Below are 16,219 nucleotides of genomic sequence, written 5' to 3' on the forward strand. Positions count from 1 at the left end.
TTGAATAAGTTAATGCCAGTGGCTTATTTAATCTTAAATCATTAAAGATAATTTAGGTACTCAGAGAAAGATAAATTGGCATTTTCTCTTCTAGCGACCATCAAACTCCCAGTTATGCTAACTATATTCTCTGGAACCTATCTCCACTGAGTCCTCAAACAATGCTAAACTAAGCGGGAGTTTTTTGTTTTTATTAGTCCAGAAATATAAAAGTAAAATAAAAAAAATTTAAAGGGAAAACATTTAATACCATCTTTCAACTAGTATGAGGTTAAACCAACCTTAAATGTTATAACGGTCTGGGTGTGAGAGTAGATGGTATTAGAATATTAAATAAAATACCCTTAGGGCCTATAGGTTTTCTCTGTGCTATGAACTAAAGAATAGTTCATTAATTAGACCAAAGTCAAACTGATATTAACTGTTCATTCCTTTGTCACAAGTAGCTGTATGAAGTGAAAAGAAACATTGAGTCTCCTTAGAATCCAAATGCATGGAAAGGGATTAATACTGAAATGATACTCCTAGATCAGCGACTGCAACTCAAAGGGAAAAATGCGTTTTATTTAATGACCAAGTACACAAATACAGACACATACATTTATATATATGTATACCTATGTGTGTGTATATATATATGACTAAAACAATATTTACTCTTACCATTTGGGATGAATTGTAAAATTTTCTGTTCTATGTACTTTCATTAAAAAAAAAATGCTGGTCGCAACTTAGTAAACAAATTTTGCAAACCAGGTGTATGTTATAACACATAACTGCTCTATAGCATTATCAATGCTAGCTTATAATTTTAGGGAAATTTATAGTCTTCCTCCCTCTTAGAATTAGCCCACTGGAGTATTCTATGTACTCAAAGAAAACAAAAATTAACATAGCCTTGTTACCATGTATCCAGCCTGGACAGGTACCTGTTTTCATTCTACTTAAATCACCTACCTTCCTAGGTCCAAGAGCTGAGAGAATAAGAACCATTAACTTTTAGGTTGAGGGTTCTTTTCCCTAAACCATGTAGCCTCTGAGAGCATAATCTGACCTTAAATATTTTTACCACTTCATCCTCATTTTCTTAGTGTTGACTGAAGTTTTTATAAGATACAACAAAAGACCTGATTCTAAACTTATCATGCCAAGTTTACCCTTCTCTACCAATGAAAACTTATGGCCACAGGACATACATTCTTTTGGAAAGCACTGATTTCTTGGCTGTAGTCTAAAGGGACATAAGCAATATGAAAGACCCTAAAGGCCAAGGAAATTGAAATCAGAGAAAAGGATATAAAATGGAATGTATTAATGGATTTTAGTCCCTTTAAGCTTTTATTTTTGTGAGAGGGTTCAAAGGAGAGCTTAATACAGATGAGACTTGAGGCTTTTGAAGAGGATCTAAGTCTTGATGAAGTTATTCAAACTCAAATCTTGAATGCATAATCATGGTAGGCCAGAGGGTCTTCAAAAAGTTGTACTGGATGCTTTAAAACAAAACACAAAAAAATTCTACTAGCAAGTCTAATAAAAGTTTTTAAGGGTTTTGAAAAGCTATAACTCTTTGATCAGTAATTAATCAGATCACTAGATACGATGCTGAAAGAACAAAACAAAAAGAAATAAGAAAAGGAAAGAAAGATTTTAAAAAGACATAGTGTACAGAATGGCTAAATATGTTCATTGGTTTATCACTTTGATTAACATTCTTCACTTCAAATTGCAACTGAGTTTAAAGTTCTTACAGAACTACCATGGGCTGTAGTCAGATAAAATGATCTAATGATAATTTCCTGAATCTCTTTCACTGCTATTCATGATATTTTATTGTCTTAAAGGGCTTTTGATTTTTGAAAGCATGGCCAAATTATTTGTTGGATGAGACAGCATAAAATGAAGTTGATTTTGTGGGGTAGAGAAAGAAGCTAAATTAGGAATATCATGGTTTGAAAATATTTAAACAGGGAGAAAAATTAACAAAGCCTTAGAATGGAAAAATTCAGACCACTTTGCAAGCTCAAATGAAAAATATACAGTACATCTCACTGACTATTTGTGCTCATTCTAACTTGTTTCTTTTAGTTTACCTGCTCCCATAAACCTGCTTTTTTTCCAAGAAAAAATTAAGCTTTTAAAAATAAATAATAATAATAGCAATTTATATTTACTGAGTCTATATTTTGTGCCAGGCACTATTCTAAGCACTTTAGGTAGATTAATTCATTCATCCTCAAAACAATCCCATGAATTAGATATTACTATTATCCCCAATTTACACATGAAGAAACCAAGGTACAGAGAAGTTAAACAATTTCAGGTAGTTTACCTCGCTAGTAAAGAGTGGAGTCAGGATTCAAACTCAGGCCCTCCAGCTCCACAGCACCAAACTACACCCACTATTCTACAAAACTGGTTTCATTACACAAAATTTTCCAGAACTAGGGCTTTCTTTAAATCAGCATTGTGCTATGTCACAATCGTTCACTGCATATTCTGATTAGAAAGTGTAGTGATTAATTTAAGTTTCCCAACAGTAGTAATGTAGAACCAGCTTCAGATGTCACTACTCAGGAGTGACATCCTATAGGAATATCAAAGCAGTTTAAAAATAAAGCATGCCACTTAAATATTAATAGTGGTAGAGGATTATAGATGACTTTACTCCTTTTGGGGGGATATACACATATATTTTTTCTATATCCTATTTTTTGTAAAGTGGACATGGATTACTTATACAATTTTTTAAAAAGGTTTTTTAAGCATGTCATCACCATTATTTGCATTAATATATACAATAAACTTATTAGATAAGTTTGTTTTTGCTCTATTTGAAGAGAAAAAAATTCAAGGTAGAGTAGGCTTTATGGTAATAATGAAATAATAATAGCTATTATTTAATTAACACCTAATATAGGCAAATCTTTTACATACTCTTCAGTAAATTCCTATTTTATAGATAAAGAGATTGAGGCTTAGTATGAATAATAAACTTAATTAATAGAACAGCTAGTAGATATTGGAGCCCAGATTCAAATCTGTGTTTACTGTTCTAGAGTCCTTGCTCTTTCCACTGTACAATGCATGTACCCTCTCCAAATGCCAAAATAATGTCTTTTGTTATTAAACACACGGAAGAAATCTTTCTAAAATTTAGGTATTCTTAAATAGAAAATACTGAACATAAATTATTTAAGTTCAGTCAGGGTTATCATTTTGAATATCCATGACCACAGAGGTGTTCTCATCTAATCAAAGAGCTCCAGGTGCTACAATTTTAAAATTAGTTGGTCGGCTTTCTGACTTCCTTCTTGTCCGTACTTGTCAATGTGCCTGCCTCTAATAGGAGCACTTAGCCCACTCAGAATTTGTTGCTTCTAGTACACTGTGGAGTTAGATACCAGTTAATTAAGCATGTTAGAACTGTGTCTAAATGTAAATAAACCGAGTAAGGACCTGAGAAAGGCATATAGATTTTGTGTCTTATAATTTGGGAGCTCAGGTAGTTTTATTTATGAGTAATCTGAAGTTGGTGAGTGAATGACCGGTAGATAAGTTAGCTCTCAGTATTTAAATACAGGGATAACAGAATGTATACACATGCTATAATAAACCACTTTATTGCACTATAATTTTTTTTTCAGATTTAAAAGATACCTTAATAATAATCTGGTACAATCTCCCATACAATGAGAAATACCCTCTACAACATTCCCAATGCTCAAATTCTGCTTAAGTGACCCTAATGACTTGGAGTTCACTGCCTCACACAATCTGCTCCACTGTTGACTAGTTCTATCTATACCTTCTCTCATTTAGAACTAATTTTGGCCTCAAATACCAGAGAACAAGTATACTTCCTATGGAGTTTCTCCAACTCTTCCAAAGTCTTCTATTTTCTGAACAAAGTAGTCCCAGTGCCCTCAACCTAGAACATCACAGTTGTCCTTTTATATAATTACAAAATTGATTAAAAACAATTCTCTTGTTCTTCAAGGTTTCTCTAATAATTAATATACAAAAACTGATTGTTTTGTAGGTAATGGGTCTAGTTAATCCATCTTGGTCATACACAATTGGAATGCTAAGAAAAGCTTAGGGACCTAGCTCAATTCCAACTGAACAGCAATAACCTTTTCAGTTCTTCCTTCTTTTCCCCCCACCCAAAACAATGCCACAAAACAGAATCATAAAAAATACCCTTAACCATACCTTGCATGTTACTAGATTTTAACTTTCTCATTCTCAGGCTTTTGTCTACCTTCACATCACTTGGACCCTGTGAATGATCTTAAAACTTCCAAAATTTTTCAAGCTGTTCTAACTATTATGAATTACCCCATAACAGGCCTAGCTCTGAGGCCTTAAACTTCTGATTTTTTTTTTCTCTTGCATTAGCTGGATATCTTCCTCTGCAGAATTTGTAGTTTTCACATAAAATGTATGTGAAAAAAATATATATGTATAAAAAATATGTGAAATAATATATATACACATTTTAATATATACTGTATTATACGTCTTTGTACATACACAAACACACAGGTATCTTCCCAATTCTATGTTCTCTACATATAACTTACATTCATCTATAAGTCACCTTTACCATATTCATCTTGACTTAGGAAAACACAGTCTACCCTTGGATTCAATTCATTGCTATCCATTCTCTTAGCAAGGATAAGAAGTCCCATTCTAGGCATCCTGCCCACTGGTTTCCCCCTGGTGGCCAGTAGTGATTAGTCCCACAGATCTCAAGAAGCAAAACATCATTTAATAGAAATGATTATATGCAAAACAGTCTGCCAAAGTGTGGTATAAAACACCTGGCATACCATAACCTGTTCTATTCCATTAATCATGACTCAGCCCCTAGATTAGTGACCTTCATTTTGCTTTTAACAAGATACACATCATGTATTTTATATGACAGTAGTATCATATAGGTATGTATCTTACATAGCCTATTCTCAAGCAAGTTTCAAATAAAATCCCTCCACTAACAAAATGTAGATTATTATATCTTTAAATTTCTTGTATAACTCATTTTACTGACCTACTACTGTTATTCCAAATTTCCCCCAATGAAAGTGTGGAGACACAAAGACGGCTAGAGAAGTAAAAAGTCACCATAAATTTTTGCTGAGTTCCAAGGCAGATAATCAGCCAATTCAAAGTAATATTCTCAATACAGAATGAGATTATCCAAATATATCTAAATGATCTTTTTGGCTTCCTGATTTCATAACAGAGAGAACAAGCCATTCTTTGAAATGTCTTAGGCCAGTTCCAGACATCAAGAACAAAGTGAAATAATAACGATAAGATGTGTTTAAAGAGTAGAATCACTGAAGAGTAATTCATATCAAATAAAGTCCATCCCATTCGGTAATAAGGAGAGGCTCAGAAGAACCATGCCAATGCAACACAAACATAGCTTGCAAACAAAGGTAACAACATCCATATCACCTGGGAAGGTCAGCCACACAGTATGAATTCTGTATGAGCACTGAATTCGGCAACACTAAGCACCTAATTTATTCACAAATTCTTACTATGAATAATAATCTAATGTCAAGGTTAAAAACCTATTAAAATATCACCAAACCTTTCATGCAGCTCTGAAATAAACTTAGCTCACTTGTGCAACCCTACTCCCTCTGAACAGTGCAAATAATCATAAGGACAAAAGTCATAAGGAATAATAGTGGGTTCCCATAATTAGCCTAAAGCCTTGCTGTTTGTTTCTTAGTATTATAAAAATAAAAACATGTCCATAGTAAAAAAAAAAAAATCAATCCATCAGAAGGAGAATACAGAAAAAATATGAGTCTTCTTCCTACTCTAGATTTCTAGTTTCATTCCCTGGGGGTACCTATGTCAGTAGTTCTTTATACATATAGATTGGAAGAAATTTTACAAGTATATACAGAAATATATGCTTTTAAAAACACAAATGAAAACATACTATACATACCATTCTGCATTGTTTTTCTCAGTTAACAATGTATCTTAGAGATTTTTCCATATCTCCACCTACAGATCTACTTCATTCTAACAGCAGCAAATACTACATTATATGAAGGCATTTATTTAACCAGATGTCTGTTGAGGGATGTTTAGGTTATTTCTAGTTGTTGTTGTTTTTTTTTATTTCAAATAATATGGTGATGAATATCTTTAAATACAAATTTTTGTGTGCAAGTGCAAATATATCTGAAAGATGAATTCCTAGAAGCACAGTCTATTTTTAGAAGTGAACAAATTCTAAACAAGAAGCCAGTTTATCTACAGAGGACACCAGGAAAAACTATAAGTTTAATAATTAGTGATTAAAAGGTGCCTAATACTATTGCAAAGTTAGAAGTTAAAAGTTTTGAAAATTAAAAACTCCTCAACTAGGAAAGATAAAATAGAAGAAAGAGAGAACTTTTACCCCTGGGACAGAAAGATAAAAGGCCTGGAGAGTGAATCATCTAAGATATTTTTTAAAAGAACAAAGAAGAAAAAAATAAAAAAAGAAAATAGCACAAATAAGGTAGGATTTAAAAAAAAAAAGACATTTAGGGGCCTCTTTTCTTGCTGTAACCTAAGGCATAAAATAAAATTGGCTAGATTTGGGACAAATACTATTACAGAGCCAAACCTGGATGTGAGATGACCTAACGACTGCTTGAGGTCCCATACCTACAGGGTTGATATACTCCACCAGGCTCTAAAATGTTGAAAGGAGATCTCCCCCCCACCCCCCAAAGAAAACAGAGCAATAATCTTCCAGGAATAACATATCTTGTCAATCTCTTTAATTTCTGATCAATTTTACAGAGAAATAGTAACAATCGCCTCATATATACTGAACAAAGCTCAAACCTCTTTGGAAGGTCCAGATTAAAACATAATTTAAAGAGGTTCAGCCTATATTTTCAATCACAATCCCACAATTTTCTAGACCAATCCAGGGCTATTTCTCACCTAACATATAACAGTTAAAAACTTACCTTTCCCAAAGTGCTAGGATTTGAATGCCAAAATACAATCTGATTCATGTTTTTGTCCATTAATGGTCCGTGGGTTTCTTTAAATGAAGTCCATGTTAGCGTCCACAGATCTCTGAGTTCTGCAAAACTGAATACCTCAAGAATGTCAATGCACATACCCAAATTACCACTTGGATACCAATTTATGATGAATAACAGTTATAATAATTATTATGAATATAGGCATTTAGATGTGCAAAATCAGTGGACATGACATCGAACAGCACATTGAGGTAGCAAAATTAGACTTTATGACATTAATACAAATCTAGAGGTACCAAATTTTTATGTATCCTAAAAGTGGCACCATAGTAAGAGCACACAAAGGTGGGGATGATTTGGATACCAACAGTTTCCAGAAATTGGGAAACAAGGTTTAAAGGCAGGCAAACTTTAAAAAATTAGATGTCTTCAATAAGGTATTCACATGCCTACTTTTAGTTTTTTCCAACCTATTTTTAAGAACAGCTTAGATTGTTAAATCTAAAAATGCTTACTAGTTTCTTCTTTGTAAAGCAAACAAACAAAAAGCCTTAAATTCAGGTTTTCCTACTCCGTTATATCCAATCTAATAATAACATTCTAGAACCACTTAGGAGCTACTACCTCATTTGATAGCATGAAACCCATACACATAATCACCTCCCTAGATCTAGATCAATCACTGTATCTAGATAGTGATTCATGCCCAGATCTTACTACAAGCCTGATGTGTCACATGCACTTTTTTCCCATTTGACAACCAAAAAGAATCTGGTTACACTACTTGTTGTTTAGGTCTATGCCTACTATTTATTCCATTCAAGACACCTAAACAAATAATTTACAAAGGAAACAATTTAACCTTCAGGGATTCATTCTTTTGGAAGCCTCCTACAACTGTTTGGAAGGAGTTAACCTTTTGTGTACCCACCAGGTGAAACCTCTGACTGGATTTTTATAGATTACTATTTTCATCTTTGTTATGAAATACTTCTCACTTATATCTCAAATGTAAAAATACCTCAATTTAAGGAAGAAAACATTACGAAAAACAAAGCAAGTTCATATTACTGAAAAGAAAGCACTTAGAACACTAATTAGAAGCTCAGTGCTACAACTGCAGCTTATCATTTGATGGCCAACTTCTGTCTGGTATCATTCACCTGGAAGTTATTCCCAGAAAAGTAAAGGAACCTGAAAAAAGCCAAATTGATCGCCTTTCCTCTCTACCCACCCCAGAGAAAAATATTAAGACACATTTCTGAATTTCAGTAACTACAAAACAATAACAACAATATCCCGAATCTCTACTGCACTGACATCCTCAAAACCACTGATTAGCAAAGTAAGCTGGCATCACTTCTACATTCACAAGTAGGAGCACTGAAGTTCAGAAGTTCCCCCAGCTGATCCAGAATTGGGTTCGTGCGTTCATTAATTCATTCATTTGACAGCATCTAAAGATGCCTAATAATGGCAAAGCACTGCCCTGGATTAAGAGATGAAAAGACGATGTCGCTGTCCCCTACTAGCAGAACAGGACGGGGGACGGAGTAGGAGGGAAATGAACTCTAGGTCAGCTCATCTCAGTGCCCAGGTTCCATCTCTTCACCCCCGAGCGCCAACACTCATGAGCCTGTGACCCCCAGCCATGACCGATTCCTAGAAGACTCAGCCTGTATTTCCTCAACGACCTCGGCCCTCACGACCCCGTTCCCAAAGTTCCTCGTATCCCTGTCTCTCCAGGGAGTCCCACGCCAGGAAGCCTTTCCTTCAGACCCCACCTCATGCGAGATCCACGTTTCCCCGCCCGAGCTTGGAGCTTCTAACAATCTGAGCCCCCAACCCCAACTTTCACCCTTGCCCCGGTCCAGGTTCGGCCCGCAGGTTACCTGCCTGGGATCCGTGGTTCCAGGATGACCACTGACGCCCCGCCCCGCCCATCGCGACGCCCTCCACAACCAGGTACCGCCTCCAGGGCGTAACTTCCGGGTGTCGCGTCCGGCCCGAACTCCTCCCGGCCCCGCAGTCCCGCTAAGCACTTGACGCCGCTAGTTGACGCCACTTCCGGCCTGTTCCTCGGTTCCCCTGGGTTCCAGGCGCTCTCCCATCCTTGTTTACGCGGTTTTTTCTGCTTGCTTTCCTAAACTCCGGCTATGTAGAACAGCCTGGAGAAGAGCATTTTTTTTGTTTTTCAAACTTCTTTGCCAACTTCTGCAGCCTTCCCTTAGATGATCACTTCCTTCTGCTCCTTCTGTACTTTGAACTCATCACTGTTCTCTGGACTCGTCAGGCCGTTCGGAGAATCACAAGGTTTTCTAAATGTTGCTCAAGTGATGCTGCCTCTCACTTGTAACGGTATTACCTAGGCAAGTTACTTAACCTCTCGGTGTCCGTTTCCTCAAGCGTGAAACAGACAATATTAGTACCTAGAATATAAGGTTGGTGTGTGTATTACTTGAGATAATACATGGAAAGCGCTGGCATAGTGAAAGCATTCAATGAGTGTTTATTACAAACGCTCTCTGGTTTCCTGTTGGAACATGCAGACGGTAAAGGAGCTTGGAACCGATTTTCCTCTTATCCTCAGCTTTTAATTAAGTGATTAATTAATGATGCTTGGTACTTCTGAACTGTGAGCTCCTCCAGACAAAGATGGAATTTTGTATAAGAATCCGTTTTGACGCTCCTTGAAATCACCTGCTTGGTTATTGTGCTAGGTACTGAGGGAAAGATGAGTAAAACCCAAGCCCTACCCTCAAAAATGTGGAGATGCATAGTAAGTTATTATGGGAGGAAGAGAGTCAACCCAGGAAAATATAGATGGGACCAGCTGAGCTGAGGATTTATCTTTAGAACAAAAAAAAAAATTCACAGAATGTTAGAACTGAAAAGAACTTTAGAGGTAATTATTTAGTCAACCTCTTGATGTTACAAGTAAGGAAAATTGGATCCAGAGAAGCAACTGACCAAAAGTCACAATTAATGGCAGGGCTAGGACCAGAAGTAGAGTCTAAAAATACTCACTACCTTCCTCCATTTCCAAAATATGCCTCAAGGTGTTAATAAGGTAAAAGCAGATTCACTTGCAAAACCTTCACTCTCAAGTGAAAAGGACTAGGAAAATCCCAGTCCAAGAGAGACAAGAGCAGTGGAACCCAGCAGTTGCCACAGGATTCTGATGATTGTGTGAATGTTCTGGTCTTGCCACTGCTGGGTTCATTTCAAACACCGTAGCCCCTTCTCCCCTGGCAAACTTCTTATATTTACCCAGAAATGAGGGGTTAAGTATCAATTCCTGTGAGCTCTGCCTTCAGTTTTAACTGGCTGGACAGGCATAAGTAACGGATTCAAGCAGTTCCTGAGGGTAAACATAAATACTGTGAATACACTGCCAATAACATGGCACAACTTTATTTAGACTTCTCTTTTCGACACGATTTCTCTTAAATATTCAAACTCTGTTTTAGGACTATGACAAAGCTAACATAGGTATTATTATTGAAATGTTGCTTATGAGTCTGTGTTCCAAATGACCAGGTAATCCCATAGACCCATAGAATAATATAGTTGGAATAGATGAAATTTAAGGTTTCTTCCAACTCTATCATTAAAAAAGGTAAATGATACTTTTTTTTTTTATTTTTTGCGGTACGCGGGCCTCTCACTGTTGTGGCCTCTCCCGTTGCGGAGCACAGGCTCCGGACGCACAGGCCCAGCGGCCATGGCTCACGGGCCTAGCCGCTCCGCGGCATGTGGGATCTCCCCGGACCGGGGCACGAACCTGTGTCCCCTGCATCGGCAGGCGGACTCTCAACCACTGTGCCACCAGGGAAGCCCTCAATGATACTTTTAATGAATCTGTGGTCCATTGGAACTAAATAATTTACTGAAAGTCACAAAATTAGACAATGGCAGTAAGTTCTAAAGTCTAAGCCTCCTAATTTTATTCATTTATTCATTCGTTCAGGAGACACCAGGCCAGGCATTAGGGATACAAAGATGAATAAAATAATCCCCTGCCTTTGAGGAGCTTTCTATATGGTGAGGGAGACAGACCTTTTAATGAAAAAATAATTCCATGTTAATGTTATCATAGGTCCATCTAGTGCCTTCATTCAACCAATGTTCTTTTCCCCCTTTGCTACCAACATACCATAACTTGATAAAAATCAGTATAAAATGTTTTAATCAAATTTTAAATCATTTGAACCATATATATATATATATATATTTCTTTTTTCTTTTTTTTTGGCCATGCCACGCGGCTTGTGGGATCTCAGTTCCCCAAGATTGAACCCAGGCCACAGCAGTGTAAGTGCCGAATCTTAATGGCTAGACTGCCAGGGAACTCCCAAACCACATTTTTAAGAGTCAATCACAGTTTACACAGGTCTTAGAGTCAGTTTGTTTGGGTTCTACGCCTAGCTCTGCTATTAACTAGCCATGTGACCTTAAACAAATCACTTCCCCTCTTAGCCTCGATTTCCTCTTCAAGGTCCTACCTCCAGTAAACCTTGTGTTAGTCAGTCTAGTAGAAAAAAAGACACATGCTATCTCCCACTGTGACCACTAGATGGCTTTTTTGCTTTGCTTTGCTTTCCCCCTCTCCCCTCTCCTCTCTTCTCTCACTCTTCCTTTCTCCCTTTCTTTCTTTCTTGTTAGTTTCTCTAACCAAAGACATTATTATACCACCTATCTGAATAACCATCTATACTGGTAAAGATTGAGTATCCCAAGACTCTGGGAGAGGACAGTTCTAAAATGTTTGTTGAATGAATGAAAGAAAGAGTGGAGGGGACTTCTCTGGTGGTGCAGTGGTTAAGAATCTGCCTGCCAATGCAGGGGACACGGGTTCGATCCTTCGTCCAGGAAGATCCCACTTGCCACAAAGCAACTAAGCCTGTGCGCCACAGCTACTGAGCCTGCACTTTAGAGCCCGCGAGCCACAACTACTGAGCCTACATGCCACAACTACTGAAGCCCACGTGCCTAGAACCCATGCTCCACGACAAGAGAAGCCACCACAATGAGAAGCCCGTGCACCACATCAAAGAGTAGACCCCACTCACTACAACTAGAGAAAACCAGCGCACAGCAATGAAGTCCCAATGCAGCCAAAAATAAATAATAAAAAAGTAAAAATTGAAAAAAAAAAACAACTAGCCTAATAATTTTTAAAATGGACAAGTATTGCTAAGGATTTGGAGAAATTGGAAACCTCAGACATTGCTGTATGTATTGTATGCTAAATGGTGCCAAACAGTTTGGCAGTTTCTCAAAAAGTTAAACATAGAATTACCATACGCCCAAGCAATTCTACTTCTAGGTGTATACCCCAGAGAATTAAACACACAGTTTACATAAAAACATGTACATGAAATGTTCATAGCAGCATTATTCATAGTAGCCAAAACAGTAGAAATAACCCAAATATCTACCAGCTGATAAATGGACAAACAAAATGTGGATATTCAGCCATAAAAAGGAACGAAGTATTGCTATATGCTACAACGTGGATGGATCTTAAAAACAAAACATTATGCTAACTGAAGGAAACCAGACACAAAAGGCCACATATTGTGTGGGTCCATTTATATGAAATGTCCAGAATATGTAAGCCCATAGAGACAGATTAGTGTCTTTATTAGAGTAGATCTGTGTTTGCTGGGGATAAGGAGAAAGGGGAATGGTAAGTGGCTACTTAATGGATACAGGGTTTCTTTTTGTGGTCTTAAAATGTTCTGGAATTTGAGAGTGATGATGATGTACAATTTTGTGAATATACTAAAAATCATTGTATAGTACACTTTCAAAGGGTGAGTTGTGTAGTATGTGAGTTCTATCTCAATAAAAAGTTAATTATCCTTTAAAGAAAAGAGTACATCACTTGAAATTTAAAAGGAAAAAGAGTTTTTATGGATCAGAAAAAAGAACAAACATGAGTTAAGGGAACATGAATATCACCTGATTGATGACAGGTGCAGAATACAGAGAATCATTGCCATTGACAAACATGAAGAGTGTCCAGAACAACCCACGTAGTGAGAAACTAGAGATTGCTTCTCTTATGAGAAATGGTGGTACCTGAGGAAGAGCCTAAGAAGAGCAGGCTGGGACAGACTTGTTAGCATATTTAAATATCTGATGAAAGACTGTTCTAATTAAAGGAAGGCAGTGTATAGCAAAAGTAGAATCATGGAGTAATTACTTTTGAGAACAAAAGTAGAATCAGGGAGTAGAAAGTCCTAAGGAATAGTGCAAATTTTTAGCAAGCAAAAATGTCTACCATGCAGAGTACTGAGCTCCCCATCATTGAGAGCATTCAAGAGAGGTGGGTAATCTTGTGCTAGGAATGTTGTTGAGGCATTCCTATATTTGAGAGAATATTAGACTAAATAAGCTAGAGCATCTCTCAAATTTATATATATGTAGCCTTTTTCTAAATGGTGCCAGTTTGTCAGAAAAATCTGAAAAGGATTCTTATTAGCAGATGAAATGGTCTCTTCGGTAAAATGATATGGTGGGAAATCCGGAGAAAGATCTGAGAAAACATAAAGGTGAACTACAGCCTAATTGCACTTTCAACATGAAATGAAATTGGATGCCAGAGAATGCCAGGAGTGTCATAAAAGGTGCTATCCTGTTGAGAAGGGACATTTTTCGTACATGATTTTCAGTTCAGAAGTTGACAGATGGCATTTAGTGAAAAACTATTTGCAAACCTAAAGTGATAAGCAGAGTCCACTGGAAAGCTGAGAGGCTGAAACATGGGGAGATAGCAGTGAATGAATTCTCAGTTCGATTTTTGGCTGCATTCAACTCAAATTTTGTTGCAGCACATGGGCGTGATCTTTAAATATGCTCAGTAGTACATTGCTGATCTCTGACATTTCAGCTGGTGAAAATGATTAACATGTGACGGAGTCATTTTTGCCCTAGCTGGGTCTCCTTTAGAAATCCTGATGGCTTATCTTATTAAGATACTGAATATGTGTGTGCGTGTGTGTGGGGGGGTGTATCTCCAAGGCTCAGAACTTGAGCAAGCCACTTGAATTTATAAAAATTATCATTACTGATGGTATTGTATAGTGAAGAAATGATTTTTATCCCATCTCTCATTTCAGACACTAATATGAGCAGCTTTTGTCCTCAAGTGTCAGCCAACTTCACTGTGGAAGTGTGTACTCACTGCCCTTTTCTTCACTATATTAGTTACAATAGGTTTAAAGTCTTTAACAAACAGAGCCAAATTTCTTTCTTTAGCCAGTAACAGTCCATGTTGGTTCCAGTCAGTGGGCCAGCTCTCCTTTACAGAATCATTTGAGAAGTCTGGCTTCTGCGGCTTTATCCTCCCCGAGAGGCTTGTGTCCATTTGTATCCCACAGTGAGAGGGGAAAGGACATTAAAGAGAACATGTGAGAGATTTTATCACTCCAGCTGGAAAGCAATATTTTGCATTCGTTCCAGAAAAACCTGATTGGTTTACCAAAGCAGTCTGCTCTGATGGCTTCATGTCACTATCAAATGAAGTGTTACAACACCACACCTTGATTCCAGAGCTAAAAGATCACCAATGCAGGGAAAGCCAAGTTTAGATAGCTAGCTCTGTTTTACCATGAGTATATATTTACACGTTCTAGTACATAAAAGTTTTATATTTACATTCTTATATTTTTCTTTTAAGCTGTAATGAACTACTATTTTAATTGAGGTATAGTTGATTTACAATATTGTGTTAGTTTCAGGTGTACAGCTAAGTAATTCATTATATTATATATATATACATTTTTTCTTCAGATTCTTTTCCATTTTAGGTTATTACAAGATATTGAATATACTTCTTTGTAAACCTTATTTCTATTATGGTTTATTACTGGATATTGAATATAGTTCCCTGTGCTATACAATAGGACCTTGTTGTTTACCCATTTTTTTATATAACAGTTTGCATCTGCTAGTCTCAAACTCCCAATCCAACCCTCCCCTGCACCCCCTTGGCAACCACAAGTCTGTTCTCTGTCTGTGAGTTCTGTTTCTGTTTCATAGATAAGTTCATTTGTGTCATATTTTAGATTCCATATGTAAGTGATATCATAAGGTATTTGTCTTTATATTTCTGACTTACTTCATTTAGTATAATAATCTCTAGGTCCATGCATGTAGCCACAAATGGCATTATTTCATTCTTTTTTATGGCTGAGTAATATTCCACTATATATGTGTACCACATCTTCTTTATCCATTTATCTGTTAGTGGACATTTAGGTTGTTTCCATGTCTTGGCTATTGTAAATAGTGCTGCTATGAACATAGGGGTATATCTATATTTTCGAATTATAGTTTTGTCTGGATATATGCCCAGGACTGGGATTGTTGGATCGTATGGCATCTCTATTTTTAGTTTTTTTTAGGAACCTCCATACTGTTCTCCATAGTGGCTGCACCAACTTGCATTCCCACCAACAGTGTAGGAGCGTTCCCTTTTCTCCACACCCTCTCCAGTATTTGTTATTTGTAGACTTTTTAATCATGGCCATTGAATATATTTCTTTTTCTTTTTTTCTTGTTTTTGGCTGCATTGGGTCTTCATTGCTGCACGTGGGCTTCCTCTAGTTGCGTTGAGCGGGGACTACTCTTTGTTGAGGTGCACGGGTTTCTCACTGCGGTGGCTTCTCTTGTTGCGGAGCATGGGCTCTAGGCACTTGGGCTTCAGTAGTTGTGGCACGTGGGCTCAGTAGTTGTGGCTCACAGGCTGTAGAGCACAGGCTCAGTAGTTGTGGCACACAGGCTTAATTGCTCTGCAGCATGTGGGATCTTCCCAGACCAGGGATCAAACCCGTGTCCCCTGCACTGGCAGGCGAATTCTTAACCACTGTGTCACCAGGGAAGTCCTGATCAACTGATCTATTTGTGAATTGCAACACCATGACAGCAATGAAAATGACATATTTAAGAAGCAAAAGCAGTAACATGCAAATGATGTGGAAGTGTGTTAGTCAAGAGGAATGGCATCCTGCTAAGTAGCACTTGTTGGAACTAATAAGAAGACAATTTAAGAATGTAATAGTTCATCACAACGATCAAGAGACTGTCAAGGGGTCAAGTGGTCTGTAAACAACATCATGGTGGCACCTGCTATGTTAGCTTGCTACACTGCCATAGATTGGGCCCATAAGGAGTCCAAATAGATTTAGACA

At 37.2% G+C, this 16,219-nt stretch overlaps 2 protein-coding genes across 4 annotated transcripts in view; one reads left to right on the plus strand and one right to left on the minus strand.

Moving 5' to 3' along the window:
* The window catches only part of MAP3K13 (mitogen-activated protein kinase kinase kinase 13), a 169,993-nt gene extending 161,004 nt beyond the window's left edge, over positions 1-8,989 (minus strand). The window contains exons 1-2 of one of the 3 annotated variants that reach the window (XM_030861544.2): positions 8,912-8,989; positions 6,999-7,125 (exon numbers count right to left, since the gene is read on the minus strand). The gene's annotated coding sequence lies outside the window, so the exon portion shown is untranslated. Of the gene's footprint in view, positions 1-6,998; positions 7,126-8,803; positions 8,821-8,911 lie in introns of those variants that run through there. The other 2 variants (XM_070045468.1, XM_060298318.1) reach the window with 2 other exon arrangements.
* Positions 8,990-9,440: 451 nt separating this feature from the next.
* Positions 9,441-16,219, plus strand: part of EHHADH (enoyl-CoA hydratase and 3-hydroxyacyl CoA dehydrogenase) — a 61,625-nt gene continuing 54,846 nt past the window's right edge. Inside the window, exon 1 of the mRNA XM_030861568.3 lies at positions 9,441-9,460. The gene's annotated coding sequence lies outside the window, so the exon portion shown is untranslated. The remainder of the gene's footprint in view (positions 9,461-16,219) is intronic.

Source organism: Globicephala melas, chromosome 4 (genome assembly GCF_963455315.2).
Source record: "Globicephala melas chromosome 4, mGloMel1.2, whole genome shotgun sequence".
Classification (NCBI taxonomy): Eukaryota; Metazoa; Chordata; class Mammalia; order Artiodactyla; family Delphinidae; genus Globicephala; species Globicephala melas.